Here is a 15,641-nt window from a genome sequence, read left to right as displayed (position 1 = left end):
TACATTTTCTTTGAAGTGTTTTAATTTTTTTAATGTCTGTGGAGTATTTGTATAATACCATGATGTATATTTATGTAGAACTGAAATTATAACAGTACAAATATCACTATAGGAGGAAAATGACATTTTAACGTATATTGTTCTATCCAGTCAAATTGTGAATAATTTTGAAGTTCCTTATAGAGATATTGATAAATTGTGTGGTTGTCTTAATGTTTTTTTAATTATTATTTCATATCCAGCTGAGGTTTTCAGTTAGAATCATCAGTTGGTAAATTCCAAAAAAAATGGATAATTGAACTTGGTTTGAAACTGGTAATTGTATATGGTTTAGTTAAACCTAATCATAGAGCTGAGTGATGACATACTTTTAATACAGTATTCAATTTACTTGAACAAAATAGTTCCTTGTACATATTTTTGCCTATTCACTGTTGATATGTACGTAGTCAATGGACAGTAAAAAAAATAACACTAAAAATATGGTACCAAAAGGAAAACTGTATAGGAGAACAGTAAATAGTAGCCTCACTGCAACAAATACTTATGTAAATATGCTTGGGCTTCCAGTTATAAATTTTGTAATTTTGTCATTTATTTATATCCTATAAAAGCACACAAAATAAAATGAAGTTGTACAGTCCCAGGGCTTTGTGCATCGTTTTATCATTGCTAAAGGAAGTAAGGGCCCTGATCCAAAGGATACTGACATCAGTGAATGATCCTCCTCTCCCCTTTCCCTGATTTCATTGGGCTTTGGATCTTGCTCTGCATAAACCCAGGCATTGCTGTGGAGACAGTTTTGGTTTAAAGTACAGATTTTTGTTTACAGATGGTAAATACTTCATAGTTTAAAGTCCTTAATTAACTGGCTTTTCAATACACTACTGAACTGCTGCCTTCCCATATTTAATTGCGCCCCGTAAAGGCTCACACAGGCAGTTATGTTAAAACACGTTCACTTCAGGCACACAAAGTACAAAGTGTCCAGATTTTCAGGCTATAAAACTGGGGCACCTCTTATGTAGCTAAGTGACCCCTAAAATTAAAGGCTGAGACAGCAGCTACAGCATAACTCCAAGCAGATGTGAGGAAAAAGGGTGAAACAACAGCAAGAACTGTCAACTTGCAGGAAGAATTTGATCTCAGTTCATCAAAGACATGTCAAGCAGGTAAGGTGGCACATTAAGCAGCTGAACTTGCTTGGGAGAGATAATTGGGGCAAAGGAGACTGAGGATGGCTACCAAGACTGATGAAAGATGAGACAGATGAAAGACTGGTGGGGCAGGGAATGAGTGTGAAGATAAAAGTTTTGGGACACAGTGGGGCAGTGAAAAATTTGAGTACCTCCAGCAGACATAAATTGAAATGGGAAGGAGAGAGAAGAATTAACAGGCATAAGGCACATCTCTGTTTGCAGGAACCTGGGATTTTAGAGGGAAACATTTCTCTCACTAACTGATACTAGTGTAAGCCAGTTGGAGAGAAGTCCATAGGATCTACTCTGGCATGAACAGTGGTTCAGCATTCCTTTCTTCAGATCCGAAGAGGCTTCCACAAACCTGCAGTAACCCAAGCAGTTACCACTTGATCTTTAGTCCTTTTTGGTCAAGGTGACTTTCCATTCAAGTTCCTACAATGGTAGAAGTTTATAGGCTAGTAAAGGGAGGATGGCCAGTCTTAAGGTATGGAAAAAGCCAGACACCTCCAAGAGATCAGAAAGTGAGGAGAATTGCTATTCTTGACCTCTGCTCAAGGTAAGAGAGAAGCAGAAGCAGTCAAGGAGAGTATGTGAAGAAACTGGAGCATTTGGATGTTGCGAAACCAGGAGTTAATTGCAACAACTGCCTTACAGTAGGAGGGTGAAGATTGGGCAAAGAAAGAGACATGATAGTGAAGTAGATTGCATTTGACATGAGAAGATAAGGAAGTTGGAATCAAAGTGAGGTAAGTGTGGGTGACAAAGAATTTTGAGAATTATTTGGGTAGTGAGGTCTTTAATATGCAAGGCAAAAATACTGCTGCTGGGAGAAGGCTTAAGGACTGGAGAAACTCCTGAGGAAACAACAGGGAAATTCTGTGTTGTGTAGGGTTTCCTAAAGCAGATGTTGCATTTCAGACTGGACATGGTGAATCCTCCATCCTGGCCTGGTGTTTATTAAAAGCTAGAGGAGCTACTGCTCACAGATGGCAGGAGGAGACTCTCTGGAGATCTGGTTCTGGTATTCTGCCAGTAAGTTTATAATAGGTTGCTCCTCCTGCAGAACCGTAATGTTACACATGCCTTGCAGTTTGAAGCCAACACCCCAGCACCAAAAAATGGCATTGGAAGAGAGCTATCAGGACATGAAGAAGATTGTGTCAGTCCTTTGGAAAGGAAAGCAAGATGGTAGACAACTAATAAACTTTCATGACCAACTGTGATGTTTATAACTTCCATTCTAGATTAAAACAGGCAGTTTGTGCTATGTGCAGAACTCTCTTGATTTTTGCCCTAGATTTCTTTCAATGTGTGCTGTTCAGCAGCCCCGCTTTACACTTCACTGGAAGATGATGTCTAAGATGTCATCAAGACATCTTAGAAATAGTAACTGTCTAGAAATAGTAACTTCAACTGTCTCCGAACTACCAGCCCAAAGAACAATTGATTCTATGGAGGAAATATGTGGCAGTGACAAGCACATAACTGAAAGACAGGGCATAAAGATTAGAGAATATTTAGATATGGACACTTATCTAAGAGGAGGAACATTCAGTATCTCATGTAAAGAGACCAGGTGAAGACAGTGGGAGAAAAAAAGGGCTCTTAACTTGATGGAAAAATTGACAGGTTTTGCAGCTCACTGGAAAACACAGGAGGATAACAGGGGGATATGTTATGTTTCAGGCTTCAGGTGAAAATCTCTGTAACTGTTTAGTGATCTGTAACTTCTTTAGGTGAACCAACTTCTTTGCAATACTAGCAAACTGACCATACTGCTATGAAGTCCACTTTTGAACACGCTGATTCTAGTTAACTTACACACTTGTGAGCATATAACCCAAGCTAGACAGAGGCTGATCACAAGCTCAGCTAACTGAGACTAACAGTCAAGATTCACGTGAAGCCAGAGTTCAAATTAGGATGCAGATGTTGTGGAACTGCTGGATGATGTCTTTCCTACTAACTAGACAATAACACTCATCCTCATTACGATCCTGAATTCAACTAGCCCGAACACTGCTGTCCTACCAAAGAGGCAGAAAAGGGAAACAGTGTGTGGCCCTTGCCTTTCAGAGAGGATATGCTCTGAGTGAAGGAGTAGGAAGCGGCACCTCCACACTTGGCTCCCACTCTTATACAATAGCACAAACAAATTTCTCTTCAGTCCTATTTAATGTTTGTATGCATTTACTAGTGCCACATCTTTCACCCTTCCCCTGTGGAAGACAAATGCCTGGATTTGAAAATGTGGGTTTGAGTAAAGTGGTAAAAACTAGACAGACAAAAATGCTATTGTTATGTAAATGAAAAAAATTCTCACTCTCTCTCCCCTCTTGCCTACAAGGGGGGGGGTTGGAATGGGGGTGGAAATCTACTTTTTCTATCAATAAAGCAAGCTGAATTAAAAACACTTTACAACCACAAAAGAAAAAGTGAAGCTTAGATGGAAGCAGAGGGTCTTAAATTTCTTCCTCATGCAGAGTTAATGGCATAAGCTCACTTAACTGCAAGACATGTGTGTTCTTGTAATTTTTTTTTTTTAAACATGACAATTCCTACCTTCAAGACGTCAGAAGAACAGCTCAAATCCTCCAGCTCTTTTTCCAAAGTTATATGTATTCTAATATTAGATTCTTTAAAAAAAAAAATATATTCATGCAGTGTTAAGGATAGGTCAGTGCTTGAGTGACCATGTCCAAATTTGAAGGCAGTATATTTGTTACCATCTTTTTCAAACATATAATAGAAAATGCAGAAAGTCAGAGACAAAGGAAATATGCTCCTGTATAGAGAATACCCAAAAAGTGCATAAACTTTATCCTACAGTGACACCATGAGGAAAAAAGAAATAGACTACACTACACTAATTTTTTAAGATACTTTAGATGTAGTGCAGTCTTCACTCTTGAGGTTGTGATTATTGCATAATGAAAATTGCTAGGCTGCAGAAATAAGGTCTTTGGCATGTCCTAAGTAAAAATATCCTAAAGTATATAATTGAGGCTAGCACTACTTACTCCTTGAATTTATGTTGCAGAGAACTTAATATTATTTTCTTTATGTTATATTTATGTACTTATACACTGTCTGGAAGGGATCAGTGACAGACTATGTGAACAAATCTGCATTGGAATTGAGTGAATCTACTGAAACCTCAAAGTATTTGGGAATGCTGTGCACAAGTAGAAGTAAATATGTAAAGATGCTGGATCATTCCCATGGCCACCTCTGTCACAGCTATTACATTTCACTCAGGTATACTTTGGTAAAGCTTCGAGAATTACCTAGGCCAAATACCTCAAACACAGAAAAATACAATGAAGAAATAAAAATTAAAAAAAAAAAGGTAGTAAAATGTCATCATTGTCCCCAGCCCTTGATGTGGAAGGAAAGCCTTTAGGTGAGAAGTACCTACATCATTCCAGGAAGTGATACACACAGCTTGGCCCCTGAACTACAGAAAAAGATGGAGAAAAATATCCCTGCCAATCTGACTTTGGGAAAACCCGCTTCCCAATGAGCAGTCTAGTCATTATATGATGAGGTCTGCAAGGAAATTGTGCTAGCAAAATGAACAGATAAATAATACCTGTCACACCCGAAGGCACAGCTCACCTGTGGTCCATACTGCACTTCCTAAAGCAGCCAATCTCAAAGGGAGGTGAAAACATTTAAATGCCAAATTATACAAGTATTAAGTTCTTCCTTATCAAGAGATGACCAACAAAAACCCGGAATCTTAGTATTTTGTTACAATTATTCTCCTGCCACAGAATATGCAGACTTGAGAAAAGGAACTTTATCAAACTTTCTCTTATGTTCCTTTCTGCTCCTATTTTTAAGTGAGACATTCAAAGTGAGGGGATAAAGATCTTAGCTTTATAATAATCCATAACATTTGAAAAATACAGAACAGCTGGGAGAATTTAAGTAAAAACTGAATGTTTTTCTGAGACGGTTTTAGACTCAGTTTTGTGTAGAGAAACAGAAACTAAGAACTAATTCCATTGTTTTACATGATTTTACAAGGTGCTTTTTGATTCCAGTCAACAGCACTTGTTATTCCTTTGTCAGCAAAGCTAAAATGTCCTGCCTCTCTCCCACACCTCTCTGACAGGTCACTTCTCAGTCGACTCTCCAGTTCAACAAAACAAATTCAACTCAAACTTTATGCTGCAAGACTTTTGCCCAGCCTACGGATCACTTTTTGTGGTCCTCTTCTAAATTTTGGTTGAAGCCATTTTAGCCCTGAAATATAAACACCAGTGCTATAGCACTACTCCAGCTGACATCTTATTAATGAAGCACATAGATCACTTCCTTGCTCCTTTAAGATGGATCCTCTTTATGCACCCATAACCTCTGTTGACATCCCCTGCAGATACTTTGGAGATTGTGTGGATGATACCATCCACCTTGATTTCCACACAACCATTTTCAAGTGGTCTTACTGGCATTCTTAAGCCCACTATGTCTGACAAAGCTATACTTTGTTCATAAGGTAACAAAACCTTGAAAGTTGAAAGCTGATACACACATCACATTGGAATAGCTACTTACTCTTGCAATTCACTTTTTAGCCCATTTATATCATCTGCAGTATTATCATGAAAGGTTTTATAGTTCATGAACAAAAACTTAAAAAAAGTCGTACAGTAATGCGGCCTGTATTTTAATCCATCTAGTATGCTCTCTAGCAGTGCTGTTGAATAGAAGCTCTTTTAAATCAAAATGCTATGTGATAATAAACCAAATTCCCTAAACAAAATCAAAGTTCATGTACTGACACTGATGGGTTAAAAAAAAAAAAAATCACAAGCAAAGCAATTAGAAATCTGTCAGCAATGTTTGCTGCAGCCGGTCTCTCATAAACCCACAAAAACCAGCAACACCCAGAAAAATGTTGTGATGTTTAGAGTAGACTCCACTTTATCCACATAACCTGAACTCTGCCATTCTACTGTTTTACTCAGGACTGACTTCAGATCAACAGTTGCCTTGATCAGCTCTTTCAAAATACAACTGTCATGATTCACAATCCTTTAAAAATTTCCCTTTTTTTCAAAGCATGATAAATTTTACCAGGTGTAATTCAAAAGACACTTCATCTTACGCATCTCATACACTTGGCTATTTATTATGTGGACTTGTGGATTCAAAATTCTTTAGTTTGAACAAATGCCACCTCTTCTGTTAAGATTATAAACTTCCTGTCCCTGTGATTAACATATTCCAAATATTCTGTCATTCCAACATCATTATTTCACAACAATGTCACTGGGATCAATGGAAGAAGATGCTTTTCGCTATTGCATAGGTTTAATGACCTCTCATTCGATTTGATTATTGATATCTCACTTGTCAGTGTACAAATCCACATCAGTTGCTCTTACACTTTACTTTGTAATTTACACTCTAAAATATCACAAGTATCTCCTAATAGATTTACCTGTGTTTCACTGCAGCTTCTATGCTTCTTTTTAAGGAATGTCATGTAAGATAGCATCTCATTCAGTGGGTTTTGTGGTGTTTAGTTGGTCTTGGGAGGTTGTTTTATTTTTTCCTTCACATCTGCAGAACTGTGACCCCTTTCATTGATTCCAAGCTTTAACACATCCTACCTTACATCTATGTTCCCAGTTATGCCAGAAATTGTTTTGCTGGAATGATTCCAAATCTAAGTCCCTGATCAAGGTGATATCCTGTTACAAAAGGAACATGAAATCAGAGTACAACCTGAGACACCCAGAAAACTGGTAATTTTTACACCTTGAATTTTATTTCATAATTTGATTTCATAATAAAGATTTCATAAAGGTTTAGCCTTCAAGAATTTCTCTCCTGATCCAAAGCCAAGTATGTGGGTGTTTCTCATCTCAGTGTAGTTGATTTAACTTGTAAAATGGAGACTTAACTTCCTTCTATATTTTCTTTCAGTTACATAAGCATTCCTGTGAGCAAGTCAGTAAGAACTTATGACAGATTTAGAGCTGCCCGGTGATAATTTATGAGTACTTTATCTTGGCCTGATTACCAAAATGTTTGTTATATTGCTTCACTTGTTTAACATAGCAAGAATCTGTCAGGAAAAAGCAATTCTGAAACGGAAAGATAGACTAAGGTAGCCAGTTTTCAAACTACTTAGTTCTTAAGGAAAAATGCTGGAATTATTTTAATATCCTATTTAAAATAGGATATTAAAAATATTAAAGGAAGAAAAAGCCAAGTCCACAAATCCACAGGTGCAAAACTTGTATTTCAAATGGAAAGCAAAAAGCTCTTAACTGTTAAAAAAAGTACTCTTTCTGTCAGTCACTGTACAAACACCACCACTAGTTACACTTTTAACATGCCACTGCTACTGGGTTGTCTGTGCTACTGACCTTTAACTGCTGCCATCACTTAAATTTTGCACTCCTCCAGTTTGGACCAAGTTCTTGGGTTATGATACCTAAATTCAGCTGTTCTTGCTTTTAAGAAAGCAGTTTTTGACTGTGCTTCAGAACTTCCAATTTTTCCCTTCAAGGAGTCTCAGTAGCCATGAACACCCAGTCACCTTAGAAATAGCCAAAATATCTCAGTGTGGTCATTTCAATAGAGAAAACCACTTTGTTAGAACTCAAACATTGCTCAAAATACATCCAAAACAGAAGACACCCAAACTCAAAGCCCCACTTTATTTGACAGAGTTACCAATACCAATTTAGACATCCAAGACTTTGTTGTTGTGAGGAAGAAGAATATACCCAAGTTAAGACCTCTTGTATTTGGTGCTGACTGCTCCATGTACTCGCTGTGAATTAAACTCTCATTTTCTGGATAGATTCCTGCTTAACAGAACACATGGAGAGATACATAGTATTATACTAAAATAATTTCTAACCCATGACATAACTCAAATAAGGAGCAAAATAAGTAACACAAAATGGAGAAACAAGCTGCATGAGCGGGAGGCAATGTGGTTTAATTTTTGAAAAGCAGGAAACAGAATTTGTATGCAACTAAAAACGAAAAAACATAGGATGCATTATCCCTCTTCAAGAAGGTGATCTTAAGTTCCTAGATTCACATTTTAGTTAAAAAAGCAATATGATGCATAACACACTTATGCAACATCTTGTTAAAGACCATTCCTTTTTTTCACTAAAACAAGCTGAAGAAACCAGAGATCAAGAACACAAACTGAGAAAATACTCCATTCCACAGAGCCACTTTGTGATAAAAGTGAAGTACAACTTTAATCCAGAAAATCTTCCCCTAACATTACTCATACTAGAACCCTAAACAGCAAACCCCTCCCTCATTTGAAAGCAGGTTGACAACAGTAACTAAGTACTAAATATGAGATGTAATGAGGGGTAAAAGCAGCTTGAGAAACTGCAAAGTATAAAGAGCTCCACAGCTAGTAGAAGTTTAACAGGAAAAATACTCTTGTAATCATCAAGTCATGACTATTGGCTTCAAACTGAATCTTTTAAAGTAAAATGTTAATGTTAGCTCTGTATTCAGAGACAGATTTCCACTACCCTATGCCTATGTCTGTTCATTCATCTATTCTCTACTAAAATTGAAACAAACAAACAAAAAAATCACCAAACAATAGCAAACAAAAAACCCACAAAACAAAACAAAAACTCTTAAAAAGAAAAACTCTTAAGCATTTCCAAATCTCACATTAAAAATAAATAATTCCTCTCCTGCATTATTGTATTGTAAAATCAAAACTATATTTTTTCAGTCCTTCCTCAGCCTTTGTTTCCTACACTACTTTTGTCAAGGGACTTAAAAACAATAGCTAATAGTGATCATAGTATTAAAAGATAAATTTATACAGTTCTGACTGGGAGGTGCAGAAAGAAACATCCCTGTCGTCATGTCTGAGGGACCAGAAAACTTGCTCTTAGGACATGACAAGATTAAGATTTCTTAGCAGTGTAATAAAAGTTGGAACCAGCAGGCTACAAAGGTTTAACACACATAAACCTGCACAGAGGAGTATGGACCAGTTATTACTATCTTGCACAATATTGTAGACAAGTAATATGATTTTTAGAATGACAGGAAACCCCTGCTCTCATTTGCTAGAAAGTACAAGTTATCTATACAATTAGTAGAGAGCAAATTAAAAAGCTTATTGCTTTAGAACTGTAACATAAAACACCTTTTTATAGTTATTTTCAATATTAAACATGCTTTGTGTGCATTTATGCATGAGAAATAACATATGCTATGTAAAGCACAAAGAGGAACGTATTTGCTTTTTACACAGCTCAATGGGATAAATTTGTCTTTGCCTCATTTTGAGTGATTTTGAACATCACGATTTTCAAAATTCATCTGAGTTCATGTTATTAGAGAAACTGGACAAAACTGAAAAAAAATCACAGGGGACACAAGCTGAAAGATGTAAAAACAGGAAGAAATTAAAAATATCACATAAACAGGGTCTAACTGACCTCCTAAGTACATACTCAAATGGTTCCTCTTGGGCATAGAACAAGAATCATCTCTAGCCTGAAGGACTCGAATCTAACAATTCTGGAAACATTTGTTATATGTACAATGTGTGGTTTGTTAAACAGAAATGAGGACAGGAAGCTAATTTGTTCTGTAAGCAATCAGGCCCCAAGAGACAAACTGCCTATTGAAACACTTCTGTGATACTTGAGCTTTCCCATCCGTCTGAACAAACAAGCTCACGCCACTTCAATAGTTCCCATTGCCCAACTATCACCCAGTTGTGCTGTATCCCACAAATGCAACTGTCAGAGATGATGGAGGAAATGCTGAAGTTGTCAATAACACATGGAGACCGAAAATCGTGTTTTATTAATACTCACTGCATCTTTTCAGATGCACCCTAACAGCACCTGCTTAGGCCTCTATTAAATCTAGTTGTAAGGTTTCTCAGAAGCCCCCTTAGAAGAAAGTTGTGCAGTAAGTTAATTTGCAAAAAAAATACCTCAAAACCCCTCTGTAATGGTTTGAAACCTGCTGCCCCTGGTGGGTGGAGATCTGAAACCCTAAACCAGGTACAAGCCTGAATGAAAGGGGTGTAGACCTGTCCTACTCCCACTCCCCTTTTTCCTGTCTTCGGGACTTCCTGCCAAAGTCTATAAAAGGGGCGAGGAAGGCACGCCTCTTCTCTCTTATTGCTCTTGCTCCTTTGACCTTCTACCTGGGCACACACTGCTCTGCTGCTCCCTGTGCTACACGTGGCCGTGGCCATCTTGGAGACCTGGGCCTGATCTACAGACTCTTCCCTGCCTCCATCCACGTCCAAGGATTGTGCATCCAGCTTCAATCCATCTCAATCCAGCGAGATCCAGCACCGGGGAGCCTCAGCATAGCATTTGGGTTTTGTATATTTGGAAGTTTAATCTTCCTTGCCTTGTTGTTCCTACAACCCCCCTTTCCTGTTAAAACAACTACCATTCTTCTTTTCTGTACCCTGTTAAACCCCTTCCCTTCTTCCTTTCTGTTCCCTGTTAAATAATATATTTCATTTTGTTAACTTTCAATTTGGTGCAAGGTTTTCATTACCCCTGCCTTCCTTATTTACCTCTCTATCTGGGAAACTGAGGGATAAGGGAGGTGGGACACAGTTCTGCCTTCTAACCGGGACAGAACACCCTCCTCCAAACACACTTGTCCCCATTCCTCCCAAAAAACCCCACACCAATGTCTAAGTAAATCTAAAGATGCAGATAGCAGTACACTGCACATCAGCTTGGAAGTGCTGAAAAATACAGATCATCCTACTGCTGAGTTCATGCCTTAAAAAAAGTCAAGTTCCCCATTCCTAGCAAAGTGAAATTGAGCACAAAAATCACACTGAACATGTTTTGATCATGTCACACTCCCTGTTCCCAAAACAGTGGCCTCTGCTCTTCTTGAAATCATAACAATAATAATATTTTGTAAGCCCTCAGAGCTCTTGGGCGTAACTATCACCATCTATGAGCCCAGATAAATTTGTGTCTTCACAGCAGACAGAAGGAGGAAGCAAGCAAAATGTGGACAAACACAGATGAGTGTGTGCTGTCAGAGGAAAACGCCAGAAAGCATCTCTCAGCCACAAGCCTGACTTCTGCACTCCTCAGCTTTGCCATGGCATCTGTACTTGCTATGAAGGAGAAAGGGCAACCAAAGTTTGGTAAAGGGTTCATGTGCTGCCAACAATTGCAAGAACATAGCTGAATTCTCTGTGACCTACTGTTATTCCGGATTTACCAGCCTCTTGCAGATGGGGCAAAGTGGCCTCCCTGTGATGTTCTGTTCCAGGAGGGCAGAAGAAATCACCAGAGTCAGATTGGTTTCTCATGCTGGCTCTCCCTTGAAACATGCAAAGGCAGTAGCTTCTGTAAAACCCCTCAGGAAAGCAGAGACAAGGACACAGACTCTGTCATAGTGATATACAACCTGGGGAACTGGCTCTCATACAGAAACTTCACTACATATAAAAATTTTGGGAAAAAAATCACCAATTTGCACAGCATTTTGCAATAGGGAGTTTAACTGCATCATTTTCTAAGGGAAGCAGAATAATCTGGGGGGGAGGATGTTCCTCTATTGGCAACAGGCTAACAGTTCCAGTTCTACCCATGTACTCCAGCACTACAAGAAATCTATAAACCTTTACATGCGAAAAATATCAGGCAATAACTGCATAATTCCATTTCAAACAGCTGTGTAAGGTAAGAGACATGGAAGGGGAGCACTCTTAGTTAAAGGAATGATAAAATTCAAGTCAATATAAAACATGCTCTTGAGCAGCTGTATTGCATGATGATGTAAGTCCTTGTTAATAAAGGAAAAAGAAATAAGATTTGTGAAGGAGCTGTAGGTCTATTTGCCAAAGTGAAGAGACTCAAAACTTCTAAAGAAACTGATAGGCATCATGTAGCTAAAAATTGTTTAAACAAAAGCATATTATAATTTCAGTTAAAGAACTAGATAAAAAAACCCGGCAATGCTCATTAGTTAAATTTGAGTGCAGACGGATTCAATCTGATCTGGCATTACCAGAGATAATGGAGGCACTAATGTTCAATCTACATAAAATATTGCTCCTGGCCAACCTTTCTTCTATTTCCTTTAAAACACATCTAAACCTCAAAGAGAACAGCTAAATCTGATGAGACAGCAGGACTTCTTTATTACAGTAAACTGCCTTAACCTCCTTTAATATTTTAAATCAAAGGAGTTGCAGTCTTGGTTGGCCCCTATTTTAAAAATTTTTCATTTAAATTTTGTCATCCTCTTCCTGTGAATTGTATCTACTTCAGACTTGCTCATCGCTCTTGCTCTTCCACCTGTGCTGCGAGGACTTACAGCCAGCTCCACACATTTGCACATGAACACAACCATCCTGACTCTGTTAACACCACCTTCTACGAACAGCTTCCTCTGTTCCAGCAACAATTACAATGCTGCTGTGTTGTTGCTGTGGCAGAATTCTTCAAGAATGCAGTATTGACCTCACACTTCAAGCCTCTGTGCTACTTGCTTCCTTCTCGCTTCGAAAGGGAAATTGCCCATGAACTTCGCTCCTCCACAGTTCACTTTCTTCATTAAACCATGATCAGTTTTCCCTATCATCTGAGTTTCATCAGCATTGTCACAAAAGACAACGTTCTGCTGTGGTTCCTCACGTGAACTGTTTATCCTGTATCTTTTACCCAGATGGCTCTCAGTTCAGACCAACATGGTCCAGCATGAAGCAATCAGGTGACACTGGCTGAGAGAAGCTTCCTGCTCCCTGAATCTTCAGCTACTCAGGAGTACCTGATGGGTACTGACGAGGTCTGTACGAAGCAGACAGTAGAAAAAACTCTGTCCTGAATATTGCAAGACGTGTTCCAAGACTTCAGTTTTCTTTTGTTCACCGTTTCCTCCATCCTCATATTTACTCCTGCTGCTTACCTCTCAAAGTATTTGTCATGTAGTTTGTAAAGCAGCATTATGTTTACATTGAAAATAAAACTACCATAAAAGACAATAAGAGGCAGCACTCCCTCTCCCTCCCATCCTCTAAAAAAACAAATCAAAAACCAACACCCAAACACTCAAGAATTCAGTCATTTACAGCTTTGGCCAATATTGCCTGGATTATCTTTATTGAATGTTGTACATACTTAAAATACAAAACATCATGGCTTTTTTCTATTGTATCTTTACATTTCTGTCAGCAGTACTTTGATTATACTGACCCATATTCAATAGCACCTTAGAAACAGTGGAAGTTAAAAAAGAGAAAAAACTGGTGATTGTCAAAACCAGGCAAATATTAAGAATGTTTATTAAATCTTCTGAAATGCACCCCAAAAAAAATCTGAAAGTAAGAATTTCATTATTGAGTATTGGTTAAGACACTTGCTGTTGTACTTTTTACAATCAAGTACTTCAATGCAATGTCCTACTGCCAACTACAAAAATCATTATATTAATGCTTGTGCTGTTGCTCATAGCAGTTAAGAGGCAATTTACTAGTACAAGGCTTACAAGGTACCTAAGAAAAATTATCTAATTTTTCACAAAAGATATGTCAAGTATAATTAGTAGAAATCGTCAACATTTCTAGCCTATATTGAATCTATAAATAGACTGTAAGAATTTTAAAAAAAAATAAATTAAAAAAGGAAATCATGTTACCAGGCAAGAGATCCCTGTGCATAGAATTCCCATGTAAACAAAACTGATAACAGTAAAATGCCCCCATAGTATAAACTAAATGCTAAATCCAAAAGGAAAAACAACTAAAATTCACATCTTATATTTTTCAATAAATACCTTTGAAAGCATTTCCATTTTCAGTTTAGCTGGCTAGTTGTATTCATCCTTTTACTGGAAATTTGGCACAATCTGTTCCACTTCAATTGCAATATCCTTTCAGACTTTGCCTTTAGAACACAAGACTCGAGATGTTGCCCTTAACAGGCATAGCTCATACGTGTTACTTGATCTCCACAAGGTTAGAAGCACGAAGGTTCTCACTGCACGTGGGAAGAGCTGCTGCTGTAAACTGAGTAGCTATTTGATTTTTGAACATCAAGCACCAAAATAGCTAGTTTGAGTTTTCAAATTAATAATGTCCCTGATTTTTTCCATTCTGTATGAAATGAAAATCTTTGCATCACAATAAAAAAATCTTTTTTTTTGCATTTTACACAGTTTTGTTCATAGGTAGAGAGCACCTAGCCATCAGCCTTAGCACAAAATAGTTTCAAAATATTATATTCCTATATTTCTTCACAGCTATTACTTTCAACTGATTTGAATAAATCTTCATATAAGTTCCTTACAAAATTTGAAGTACCATATTTTAAGATGCAAATCAAGACAAGGATTATAATAATACTTATCAAAAAAAGATTAAATGCAAGTTCGTTTGAAAAAACATGCCTAAATGTACATAAATATACATGAAAACAATCAATTCACAGCTTAATGAGTGTCAGACAAACGTGTAGCACAATTGTGTTTCCATCTTAAAAAAAATGAACTTTCTTTTCAGTATTCACCACATTACTCACAACTTCTGCAATACATAAAGAATACCAAGATTATCAACAGTCACATACACTTTGAAATCAGGGGACACATGTATTGACTTGAGGTTTGTTCCGTTCGTATAGAAGGTCTGTAAGGATTCCCCAGTACTCACGTTCCACCACTACAAAAGAAATAACAACACACTTTCAATTAGTTGAAAGAAGCTCAGAATAAATTCCATAAACATGCTTAGCATGGCAAGCCCTGTTAACTGCTTTCCCCAAAGAAGTAAAATTAAAAATAAAAATACAAGCAGTCTTAGGTAGAAATGTTTAGGACCAGTTACTCGTTAACACAACTTTCTGAAGGAAATCTCATGGAAGAAAGAAATGTATAGCTCATATAAGAAGGGACTTGTCACTTGGGAGAAATACAGGGAGATAGCCAGGACATGCAGGAAAGCAGTAAGAAAGGCCAAACCCTCTTAGAACTAAAACTAGCAAAGGAAGTAAAAGAGAACAAAAAGGGCTTCTTCAAATATTTCAGTAGTAAAAGGAATAACAGGGGAAGTGTGGGCCCACTGCTGAATGAGGTACAGCCCTGGTAACTGAGGATGCAGAGAAGACAGAGCTGCTGAATGCCACCTTTGCCTTGCTCTTTAATCCTGAGACCAGCCCTTGAGAACTTCAGACCCTGGCTGAAAAAAACCCTGGAGGAGGGAAGACACTCTGCTAATCACTGGAGACTGGGTTACTGATCGGTTAAGAACACTGAATATACATAAGCCCATGGGCCCGGATGAGATGCACCTGAGAGTACTGAGAGAACAGGCTGATGTCGTCACTCTACCAGTCTCCATCATTTATTGCTAAATTGTAGCAAACAGGAGAGGTGCCTGAGGACTGGAGGAAAGCCAGTGTCACTCCAGTCTTCAGAAAGGGC

Source organism: Merops nubicus, unplaced genomic scaffold, assembly GCF_000691845.1.
Source record: "Merops nubicus isolate BGI_N331 unplaced genomic scaffold, ASM69184v1 scaffold47334, whole genome shotgun sequence".
Classification (NCBI taxonomy): Eukaryota; Metazoa; Chordata; class Aves; order Coraciiformes; family Meropidae; genus Merops; species Merops nubicus.
Note: the sequence above shows the minus strand (reverse complement) of the source record.